The sequence below is a fragment of the Mustela lutreola genome, chromosome 11 (genome assembly GCF_030435805.1).
Source record: "Mustela lutreola isolate mMusLut2 chromosome 11, mMusLut2.pri, whole genome shotgun sequence".
Classification (NCBI taxonomy): domain Eukaryota; kingdom Metazoa; phylum Chordata; class Mammalia; order Carnivora; family Mustelidae; genus Mustela; species Mustela lutreola.
The window spans coordinates 58,031,261-58,044,368 of NC_081300.1; the positions used below are offsets into that span (position 1 = coordinate 58,031,261).

Genomic DNA, 13,108 nt, shown 5'->3' on the forward strand with positions numbered 1-13,108 from the left:
TAAACAAAAGGTCAGCTTTATGAGGAATGTTATCAAGAAAATAGTAGATAACAATACACATATTGTGTGAATTAGATTCTGAGAGTTCACTGTGTCTGGTATTATTGATATGAAGGCATATTGTCTTGAGCTGATGAACAAGAGAAAAGATGAAAACTTCAGGGAAAATAAAACATGAACAATTCAAGGCCTAATTATAAAGCGGGCTAAAATGTGACATGATTTTGGGGTGCTCATGGAACATGAGCGTGATTTCTGAAATGGCAGTAAGAGCCATTTCAGGTAATTTAGAAGAGTCTGTTGGTCAGGTAATTTAGAAGAATCAAGGGAACAGATCTGAAGTTCAGAAATTATGTTCCCTTTATTATTTCTAAGTTAAAATCAAATGTAGTACTTTAAATAGGTTATGAAGAATAATTTTCTTGGGTGGTAGGATTTTTTATGGATTTTTTTTTTCTTTACCCATCTCAGTTTTCTATCATGAACTGTTTCACCTTTATAATAAAAGAACGGTAAATGCCACTTGAAAATAATTGAAATGAAAACAAACTTTATAATAAATAAGATTACCAAAGAAGTATAGCTTAGAAATTTTTATGCACTAGTGCATCACTGAATAAAAATGACATGTAAGCAAACACCATTCCAAATATAAAGTTTGGTTGTTATTTTTTTAAGTAATATTCCTTGTGTTAAAAGAATACTTAGTTCTGTTTGAGTTTTGTTGAGTACATTACACACACACACACACACACACACACCCCATTGTAGATATTTTGGTAATGGAAATCAAGTCATAAAGCATTTTTTTCTATTCTTTTTGAAATGGCTGTTTAAATAATAAAGTTCAGATTTTAGTATTCCATACTACCTAGATTTGATCTCTCTGATTGGGGCAAATTAGTTAACCTTTATGTGCTAAGTTCCACATCTGTAAAATAGAGATTACAGTACAGACCTCATAGAGGTGTGGTAAACAAAGATTAAATGAATTAAAATATGAATGCAAGTAGAGTATCAACCGGTACAGAGTACACTTGATAAATATTAGTTTTAAAAATAGTGAAATTCTGGAGTGCCTAGGTAATTCAGTCATTAACTGTCTGCCTTCGGCTCAGGTCATGATCCCAGGCCTGGGATTGAGCCCAGTATTGGGCTCCCTGCATGGCAGGAAGCCTGCTTCTCCCTCTCCCACTCCTCCTACTTGTGTTCCCTCTCTCACTATGTCTCTCTGTCTCAAATAAATAAATAAAATCTTTTAAAAAAAAAAAAAAGTGAAAATCTGAAACAAGGTTACCACATTAGACATATCCAGTTACTTAAAATGATATATTGAGAACCATACTTATGTAATATTGTAGTTTTCTCATCTTTAAAAATGTCATTTGTATTTACCATTATAAAGATGAAAAATCTAATCAAGTTCATAGGTTTATAGTCATTTAAGGTAGGCACAGCATGGCTGTATTTCCTGTATTTTTTTATTTCTTGCTTTTTGAGATACAATAGACATAGAACATTGTGTAAGTATACAGTGTAATGATTTGATACATGTATGTGTATACTGAAGAATTACCACAGTAAGGTTAGAGGACACATCCGTCCCTCACACAGTTACAACTTTTTGCGTGTGTGGTGGGAACTTTTAAAATCTACTTTTAGCAACTTTCAAATGTGCAATACAGTGTTAACTGTAGTCCTCATACTGTACATCATATCCTCAGAACTTGGTCGTAACTGGAAACTTGTACCCTTCAACTATCTTCACCCATCTTCTCCATCCCCTGACTTCTTTTCCTTTATAAATTGTGTTAATAGTCGTGAGTGAGGTGTGTTTAATCTCTTATTTCATGTATTTTTGGAGTATATAAATGAAGATATTGCATATCTAAGATGTGAATATCTCAAAATCACGCAGAAAATAGATAGTTCCTATTTGAAATTCAGCTTTAATCTCAGGTGGGTATGTTTAACACCACTAATTGTTACTTTATCAATTCAGATATTTTACATGTTAGATTAACAGTAAATCCCATTTAATATAGTGCTTTATTGTAGAGCCTAGGTTTTTGTGATAGTTATTTTCTTGATATACTCCATCATGAAATAAACATATAAAAGTAGAAGGTATTCATACACATGTTTATGAATTATGGCATGGATTTACTGGGTGTTCACGTGGTTGTATAGTTCATCTTGAGTGTATTTAGAGTTTTTATGTACTCAGAAGTAACAGCATGATGATTATGAGTACCAATATTAGAGTCAGAGAAATGGGTTTGAAGACCTAGCTCTGCCACTTACTAACTATATGGTCATGGACAGATTTATTCTTAACATTATTAGTATCTAGATAGATACTAGTAGTATCTACTAGTTAGATACTAGTAGTATCCTAGATACACAGGGTGGGTACAAAAGTGAATGAGGTAACTTATATACTTTCATAAATATGGTATTTTAAACTTCACCCATGGATTATTTTCAACAAAAATTCTCATCTACTTATTAAGTTGTAGAAGAAACACTTGCTTTAAATCATTCTATAATGACTTACCATTGTAGAATATCATCTTATAATGGCATTAAATAGCAATTAACAAATGAAACAATTATATAATTGTGTCTCACCGTCTCTAGTCCCTTTCCCATTTCCCTTCCCTTCCTTGAGGAATACTAAAAAAATCTTTTACATAAGTAGTTGTCTTTTTATGACTAGTACTTTTATGTTTAAAAATATAAATTTTCACCAGACACTAATATAAGAAAATTGTTCCTAAGAAAATTGCTCCTTGGTTCACTCTGTTTCTTCTTCCCCTCACTGCCTCCATCTGTGCCTCCTCCTTACCCCAGGAAAAGTCTTGGTCTGCATATGTCCATTTTTTACTTAAAATACTGGTGGTTTCTGTTGCCTTCATTCTGAAGGACCACATACCTCCATTGTAGCCCTGTAGTAAGTGAAGTAAGTTCCTGACGTCAAGTTGAATCTTTTTGCCTTAAATTTTCTGATACTAAATTAAATACGAAAAGTTACGGGATTCAGTTTTGGCTTTTTACGTTAAAATGTGCTTTATTGAATTTGGTTTTATTTAAGTGCTTTTAACTTAATGATACATTTTTCTCTTCTTATACTAAGCGGTGAGTTAATATGTAATTACATGCATGGTATGTACCAGGATATGCTAGGCATATTATGTAAATTCATCTAATACCCAAAATAGGCCTGTGAGTTAATCCCTAATATTAGATTACTGACTGTTAAGTGGCAGAGCAAAGATTTGAACCTAGGACAGAACCCTTGTACTTTTCCATTGTACCATGCTGATTGTCACTGTGTATGAAAATTTCCGAGTCTAATGATCCTGATATCAGCATAAAGCCAAAATATGCGTTTAGTGTATGTTTGACTTAATGATAACTGTTACAAAGTGTGCTGTGATCAGTGTCATTTTATTGTGCTTGAATGTGACTACAAATGTGGCTACAAAGAGGGTTCTGAAAGTAAAATATAATTGCTGGTGTTTTTGTTTTTTGCCGTAGAGTCTGCCATTCATTAATTTAAAATCTTTAATGAAAGTTTACATTTTCATACATACAACATTCCTAAAAATGTGCTTACATTTTACCTGATTTTGTACTAAGAAAATTATTTATTAAAAAAAATTAAAAAACCCCTGGGCACCTGGGGGGCTCAGTCAGTTAAGCATCTGCCTTTGACTCAAGTCATGATACAGGATCCTGGGATCGAGTCCCACATGAGGCCCTTTGCTCAGCAGGGAGTCTGCTTCTTCCTCTACCCTTCCCTGCTGCTCATGATCTCTCTCTGTCTCATGCTCATACTCTCTCTCTCAAATAAATAAATAAAATCTTAAAAAAAAAAAAAAAAAAACCCTGGGGCACCTGGGTGGCTCAGTGGGTTAAGCCTCTGCTTTCAGCTCAGGTCATGATCTCGGGGTCCTGGGATTGAGCCCTGCATCAGGCTCTCTGCTCAGCGGGGAGCCTGCTTCCCACTCTCTCTCTCTCTCTCCCTACTCCTCTGCCTACTTTTGATCTCTCTCTCTCAGTCCAATAAATAAATAGAAATCTTTAAAAAAAAATTCAACTACAGTATATATGTTTAGGGCTTTTTATTTTATTCTGTATATTGTATGATGTATTCATTTTTAAAAAACATTTTTAAATAGATTATAGTGTAATTGTAAACAAATTAATGGTTTTACCTTTATTATCAAATTTTTCAAATATATGCAGAAGTAGAACAGTATTATGAACCCATATGTATTTATGACCCAGTTTTACTAATTACCACCTTCTGACCAACTTGTTTTGCCTCTCTCCATTCTTTCATACCCCGTCATTTTGAAGTCATTTCACTAGAAAATGTTTCAGTAAGTATCTGTAAAAGAAAGAATCTTTTACTTTAAACATAATCACAATACCATTACCATACCTAAACTAAATGTTACTACTATTAAATATTCAGGTATTATTAAATTTTAATATTAAGTATCCAGTTCTGATTGCCTCATAAAATCAAAAGGTTTTTTTCTTTGACTTTTTTAAAGTCAGAACCCAAATAAAGTCCATGTATTGAAAATTGGGTTATATATCTCAAGTATCTTCTAATCTGTAGATAGCTTCCTTGCATTCTTACATTCTTGCAATTTTGTGTTGAAATACCCTGATCATTTGTGAGTAAATTTTCTCAAAGTCTGAATTTTGTTCATTGCATCTCCATGATTTCATTTAAGGAACATTATTTTCCCACGTATTATCTTGCCTGATTCCAAATTTTCATAGTTTATCTACAGTGAGTTTAATGGTAAACTGGCTTTAACATTGAGAAGGAAAAGTTGCTTGCAGTTATTACAAAGAAATTTTGCTGGAGGTTGAGCAGATGATTTTAATGGTTCTGATCAATTTTCTTAATTTTGTCAAGACTGGGGTGAACATTGGACTTCTTTTGAAACTAATTTCTAGTGGTACTGGCATAAACTCCTCACATAAATTATCAAAATATTTTACATGCTAGGTGTCTGGGTGGCTCAGCTGGTTAAGTCACTACCTTTGGCTCAGGTCGTGATCACAGGTTCCTGGGATCAAGTCCCACATTGGGCTCCCTCCTCCTGTGCAGGAGAGCTTGCTTTTCCCTCTTCCTCTGCTTGCCATTCCCCCTGCATGTGCATGCTCTCTCTCTCTCTCTCTCTCTCTCTCTCTGTCAAATAAATAAATTATATATATATATATACAATATAAATTATAATATATATCATATATCATATATATTATTTATTTTTATATATTTATTTATATATATAAATTATATATTATATATATGCAATTTATACATATAAATTATATATATAAATTATATATATGATATATATTATAATTTATATATAAAAATTATATATAAATATAATATATAAAATATATTTATATATAGATTATATATATATGTATACATATATATATGATGATTTTGTCCTTAGTCTTTTTTTTTTTTTAAGATTTTATTTATTTATTTGACAGAGATCAGAAGTAGGCAGAGAGAGAGAGAAGGAAGCAGGCTCTCCACGGAGTGGACAGCCCGATGCGGGGCTCGATCCCAGGACCCTGGGATCATGACCTGAGCCGAAGGCAGAGGCTTTAACCCACTGAGCCACCCAGGAGCCTCATCCTTAGTTTTAAAACCTTATTTTCATCACTACTTTTTAGAATATCAACACAGTGTACATATATCTAGTATTTCATATGGGTTCTCTAATTTTCCTGTTCTTTGCAGTTGAACAGTCTTCACTGAGCTGAAGGAGGGTAAAGATTTGCTATTTTTATTACATCCATTCAGTTTCTGTCTTAATTGTGGTGTTAACCAGTTTATCAGTTTTTCTGATAAATACAAACACAATACATATGTATTCAAATAACTGTATAAACACTATATAAAAATGGTGCTATTGCTTAAAAATAGTTTCGGGCTGACTAAAACAGTTCAGCAACTGATACATAAGAGCAGGAGATCAATATAGGAAGAAAGGCATTTTAGTGGATAATGTATGAAAGTACAAGCTGTATGAAAATTCAAGGTGGCTTAAAGCAAATCAAAGAACAGAGCTGTGCTCCACATGACAGGTGATATGGGAACTAATGGCATGTAGATGAAATACTTGCCACCTCTTCAAATTGCTGAGTTTAAAAGGGACATCAGCAGTGAATTACCCAGATAGTATCAGTGGCAGCATCATTTGCCACCTGGATACTATACAAACTTGTAGAGTGAGTAAATTTGTATTTCATGTTTATATCCCTTTTTACAGTCCTCCTGTTCTACCATATGTATTCCCACTTGATTTCTGGATTTCTTAATGTAGTTCTAAAACTCCCTCTTTGTGTATTTATTCTACACTTATTAAGCACCTACCATATGTTATAGTGAAAGTTCCCAAGTGTAAGTCATGGACTTACATTTAAAATATCTGTTGAATAATGTGGAAAACAAGCAGAAAATTACAGCTACCTCATTGAAGGTTACTTTCCCACAAAGGACTCTCAAATTCCATAAGTAGGCCATTGTTTTCTTAGTAATTAAGCACACTACCATCCCTAACGTCCTCCATCCCACAAACATAAAATACAAGTTTTTCATTCCCTGGATGCTACAGATTTAGGCAAATGCTGTTAAAAATAAAGTAATACATTACTGTAGGGTTCTAGGAAGCTGAATCTTGTGCATTTGTGTATTTAAGCACTTGCTCATCTAGAATAGGTGGAATGCATTGAGGATATAGTGAAGCAGATAGCCTTCCCTTTGCCCTTTGCCTTTTTTTGAGAAACAGTCTTTAACCTACCATTTCCCAGGTGATGAGAATAACAGATTTTTCTTAAAAATCACCTTTTGGAAGTGATGTTCCCAAAGGATATTTGAGAAATTAAATACAGCTCTTTCCAAACCATTCCAAATAAACATGTAATCTCCATAAATGCCAGTGCAAACATAGCTTCAAGACAAGTCCCCTACCCAACACCCTCCCTATAATAGGTACTACCCCAAGCCCTTTCTATTTATAAATTCTTGAAGTACTCATCCTCCTAACCTCTAATCTAAAATATCTTCTAGGTAAGTAGTTGGGAAATACTAAGAGCCACTGATCAGAATACACATAAATATGCATGTAAACTTGAGGAAGAATGAGTAGAATACACTAGTCTGGCCAATGCAAATAGGAAGAAATGAGAGGTGGGAGACAATGTAGAAAATACTGTGAAGTTGGACAAAAGCATCCTGGGCTACATTTCCTAAGGGTGAGGTAACCTTGGACAAGCTACTTAGTTGGCTCAGACTCTGTTTATATGTCTCTTAAATAGGAATATTAATTGCTGTTATGAATAAATGGTAGTAGGAGAAATCATGTTTTAGATTTTCAAAAGTCTCATACCATCTGTGGAGTTTTTATTTTATCCTCGAGTAGGGAGCCCTCAGATGAGAAGAGACATAATATATTCTGTAATGCTGGCCACATTGTGGTTAAGGTAATAACTGATCAAGGCAGAATATGATGAGAAACTGAGCTGGAACAGTGGTAGGGGGAATAGAAGATGGATTTTAAGAGATAGTCCAGAGATTGAAACTCTGAACAGTTAATTTTGGAAGTTGAGGAATTGAGAATGTTAAAAATCGCTCAGAGGTTTTCAGTTGGAGTAAGTGGGTTGATAGATGTGCTACAAAAGTGGGAAATAGTGGCTTTAAGCAGCTAAAGGAAAGCTTCGGAAGAGAAAGTAAGGAGTTGAATGTCCTCAATTTTGAGTTAGGATGGTTGGAAGGAGTCCAAGAGTGTCCAAGTTAGGCATCTGAAGCTCTAAGGAAAAGTAGAAACCTGAACTTCACTATAAGTTCAAATTTTAGGGTCATGGTGTGTTTAGTTTTGTATCATCATTATCATCCACTCTGAGAATATATGTGACATTAGAATAATTATATGTTTCCTAAAGGTTATTATAATTCAGACATTTTCAAAGTCCAGACACTCCTGAATTTCTTACTAGACTTGTGATGTAATTGGTTTGTCAAATGCATATTGGTGGTTTTGGAGAGATTTTGAAAGAGGAATTTATATATTATCATGTCTCTGCATTGGTCACATGTGCTGGTCTTGCTGCCCCTTTTTTGGATACCATACAAGAAAAGATAGAAATGTGTGGTAGCCTTAGTAGGGAAAAAGTCAAGCCTAAGGATAATATTGACCTCAGATAACATTTAACTAAGTGTCACTAGTGTTTGTTGCAAATATCTAAACATCCCTTGAGAAGTACAAGGGCAAATTTCAAATGTATTTAAGTGTTTTTAACCAATTAACCTTTCTTATATTATTTAGCTTTTTTTATGGAGAAGAAAATGCTTTAATGAAAAATTTAATGCTTGAGTGATTGCTTAACCTTTGTATTTCTCATTTTCCTTACTAGTTTCCCAAATAAAATTGTTTGAGGTGATAAACATTAATTTTTTTTTTTTTTAATTTAGAGAGCAAAGATCATGATCCCAGGGTCCTGGGATTGAGCCCTATGTTCTCCTGCTCCCTCCTCATCAGGGACTCTGTTTCTCCCTCTCCTACTGGTCCTACCTCTCTCAAATAGTTGCCTCTCTCTGAAATAGTGAACAAGTGAACAAGTGAATGTGAATGAGCTCAGGGGAAGGGCAGAGAGAGAGGGAGGGAGAGAATCTTAAGCAGGCTTTGCTTAGCACAGAGCCTAATGTAGGGCTCAATCTCCTAACCCCAAGATCATGACCTGCGCTGAAATTGAGAGTCAGACACCTAACTAGCTGAACTACCCAGGTGCCCCAAACATTAACAAAGGAACTTTTTTCAGAAATAATTTGATATGTGTTTTAAATATAAATTCAAATTTACTGATTAAGTAGATAATTAAAGACTAAAAGATTGGAACAAAATGGAAAATAACAGTATAATGATAGCCATGCCATTCAACTACAAGAATTTGAGGATTTGGAGAGTCTAGGTGATTTTCTCACTGTAAGTGATCATCTCCTAAAAAAGGCAAAACCTACTTTTTTTTTTTTTTTTGAAAGTGACTTCCATACTGTAATTGCAAGACCAGCCCTATGTTCCTGTTAAATCAAAAGGTTTAGGGGTCACTTAGGGAAGAAAAGAGATTTTTCAGCCTGGTCTGCAAGTGAAATGATATCATGGAGGTGTACTACTTTTGCTGAGATCACACTCCCAGCTTCGTGGGAGCAGTGCAGGGTTATTGCCACCGGTTGCTGAGGACCACCCTGCAGTGGAACAAGCTCAGTGGGTGCATGCAACTCATTGACCAGGGCCAGGTTACAGTCCTTCACTGTAGTATTGCCACACTCTCATCATGGACACTAATTAGTGTCAACCTAACTTTCTCACTTTAAAATCTACATTTTGTTGTTGTTGCTTTTAAAAATGCAGTCTTTGAAGGGTGCCTGGGTGGCTCAGTGGGTTAAAGCCTCTGCCCTCGGGTCAGGTCATGATCCCAGGGCCCTGGGATGGAGCCCTGAGTCAAGCGCTCTGCTCAGCAGGGAGCCTGTTTCCCCTCCTGCGCCCCCGCCCCCCTCTGCCTCTCTGCCTACTTGTGATCTATATCTGTCAAGTAAATAAATAATTTTTTTTTTTTAATGTAGTCTTTGAAAAAGAACCATAGGGAAAAAAGTATATCTGGATTGGAAAGCATTGCTTAATTACCTTCAACTGATGAATCAGGAACACAAATGACAAACCTTACATCTCTTAGGGTACACATATGTATACTCCCTTAAAGAATTTGCATTTAATCTTGAATGTATATATTCAAGGTAAGTACTATGATATAATAAGCAAAACATACATGAGATTGTATGTGTGGTATGATTTAAGTAATGTATTTAATGTATTAAATAATGTATTAATACACATAGACAAAAGACCAGAGGAAAATAGGCTGAAGAAATTATAAAGTGACATTACACAGGAGGAAATACAAACATATGTCAAAATAAGCCATACCAGTAATCAAAAAAAAAAGTAATGTGTTATTTATACCTATTAGTTAACTATATATATAACTATATAACCATATAACTATATATAACTATATAATATATAAAATATATATTATGTATATTACATATTTGTGTAATATATGTATGTATAATATATGTATATACATAAATTATATATGTATAAAATTATATATACATATATAATTTTATATATTATATTTATATATTATATATGATTTATGTATATAAATTATATATATTATGTAAAATATATATTATATAATATATATTATATATATATATATATAAAATAGGCTCTACACCCAGCAAGGAGCCCAGCACAGGGCTCAGCACAGCTCATGACCCTGAGATCAAGACCTGAGCTGAGATCCAGACCTGGACACTTAACTGATTGAATGAATCACTGAGGCATACCCTCTATTAGAGAACTTTAAAAAAAAATTTTTTTTTCTGATAATGATGTTATCTGTTATGCTAGGAATTTGGAAAACAGAAAAGTTTGGGGTGCCTGGGAGGCTCAGTTGGTTAAACGTCTGCCTTCAGCTCAGGTCATGATCCCAGGGTCCTGGGATCAAGCCCCGCACAGGCCTCTCTGCTCAGCAGGGAGCCTGCTTCTCCCTCTGCCTCTGCCTGCTGCTCTGCCTACTTGCGATCTCTCTCTCCATCAAACAAATAAATAAATAAGATCTTTAAAAAAAAAGTTTTAATAAGAAAATAAAAATCACCCATAATTCTACCAGCAAAAGTTTTAGTACAGATACTCTTTTGATGCATTTCTTGTTTCCTTTTAAATACACAAATTAATAATAATTCTATTTTTCAAGTACCATACAAAAAATTTTTTTCTACATTATTAAATATCTATAATATCAAGTAATTGGAAGCAACCTGAATGTCCCCTCAGTAAAACGATCAGTTTAAATGATTACAAATTAATTCAATGTAATATGTAGTCTGCAGAAGCAGTAATGAAGATTTAATTTCAAAAGAAAATGTGATCAGTTCAATTAAAAAAGGCCATATGTAAAATGATATATATGCTGTAATTGTATCTGCTTGTTTATGTCACAGTAATTTCCATGCCCTGAAATCCCTGTACATCTTTCGTGCCTCAACTTCAGTGCCGCCACTTTGAGAATCCTGCTTTCCTTCTCTAGTTCTCCCAAGCAGACTGCTTTCCAGGGGTACCCTTTCGACCTAGTATCTGTTGCCTTTTTAGCTATTATCAGGTTGTATAACTGGTAAAGGGGCAGGGCTGTCTTTATATTTTGTCACCCCCTCACACCTAACACTATGTACCCGATGAAACAATATTTATTGAAGTCTGATTCTTAGTGTAAAACTGAGGTTTTGTGGCATATACAAAGGAAAAAATCATTCCTAATTTCCAATAAAAGTAATCACATAATGAGAGACAATATAAATAGAATAATTATACATAGATCATAAAGAAATCCTTGAAAACTACACATAGGGATAAGTTCTCAAGAGCAATTACAAAGAAAGCATTAACAATAGCAAATAACACCCATTGTATAAGTACATATTCTTGAGGTCACTTAATCGGGACCAAAATAAACACTGCTCCCAAAATAGATGTTCCTTTTTGCAACATAAAGTTCTGTAATGTAATACTATACATTTGAATATTGATGGCTGGGGATGGGGAGCAACATCTATACAAGCAGTTTTAATTGCAAAAATATTCTTTTTTATACCATGTGTCAGTATAACTATACCACTCATTAGAATATTCTTCTCTAAAAATAAAGATTGTGACCTCGTCAGAGCTCCTATACAGTGCCCAGTACCTTACAGATGGCCCAGAATGCTTCTGGAATTTGAATTTTTATGTGAGAAGAATATTTGGGGGCTAGATCAGTTTAGAGGAAGCTTGATATATTAAATTTATAATTTTAATAAAAACTTTAATAAATACTTAGCAAATTTATCATTTTTATAGTGAGTTTGGTGTTTCCTCCTTGGTCAGAGACCTGTTTTCTTCACCTTTAGTTAGAAGCCTGGATTTTCTTTTCAGATTGAGGCCCAATGTATACAACATACATTTCAACTAAGAAAAGATGCCCACCTAGGAAGAAGAAAAAATCTTTTTTTAAAAAATGATATAAGGGGCACCTGGCTGATTCAGTCATTGAATGAAGCATGTGACTCTTGGAGTTTTAAGTTTGCACCCCATATGGGGTGTAGAGATTAATTAAAAATAATATCTTTAAAAAAAGATGATATAGTGAAATAGAATCTGGCATGTTTTAGCTACATGTATACAACTTGAATGCAATTGAACTTCCATGCAGTTAAAGTTAATTTTCATGTACTTAAAAATGTGTAGAAATTGAGCCCATTATTTCCCCCCATTGTACTAGAGTGTTAATATACTAAGTCAAGTCTGAATTATAGATATGAAAATTAAGGAACGTAGTAGCTTTTTTCAGATCACATATGTACTGAATGTATCTGTTATAATCTTGATTATATAATTGGGGGATACATGTCTTTATTTTTTTAACCAGACAGTCATGTGTCTTGTGTAGGCAAAACCATTCACCTTTATATAAGTTACTATACTTTGTGAGAATTATTCCCTGCTGATTTTATTCATAAAAATTCTGAAAATATAAGTTAATATGTGACATTTACTTAATCTCCTTAAGTTAGTGGTTCTTAATCCTTTTTGCATCAGAGAATTTTATTTCAACATTCCAGGGGGGAAAAAAGTACATATATGTAAAATTTTATATAGCCAGTGTTTCCCCTGAATCTAGTCCTGAATTTTCTGCTTTTTATATAGATGCATTTTTATATCCTGTATCTTTGATATATGAATTCTGAATTAATTATACTGTGTGCTTTTAGAAGTGTCAAGAGATCTCATTATGAAGCAGATTCTTTATAAAGGTTTTCCGTAATACTACAGCAGAGTTCTTACATGTTTTATTAAGCATTTTTTCATTGTAATTCTGAAATTTTCTTTCTGAATTGAAATAGTTACTTTATATGCTATATTTTTCTCTCAGCTTTATTTTTCTGGCTATTGTCTCTTGA

General features: G+C 33.7%; 1 protein-coding gene across 8 annotated transcripts in view; it reads left to right on the plus strand.

The window, feature by feature from the left end:
- ANKRD12 (ankyrin repeat domain 12) overlaps positions 1-13,108 on the plus strand; it is a 124,054-nt gene that overhangs the window by 87,850 nt on the left and 23,096 nt on the right. The window lies entirely within an intron of this gene.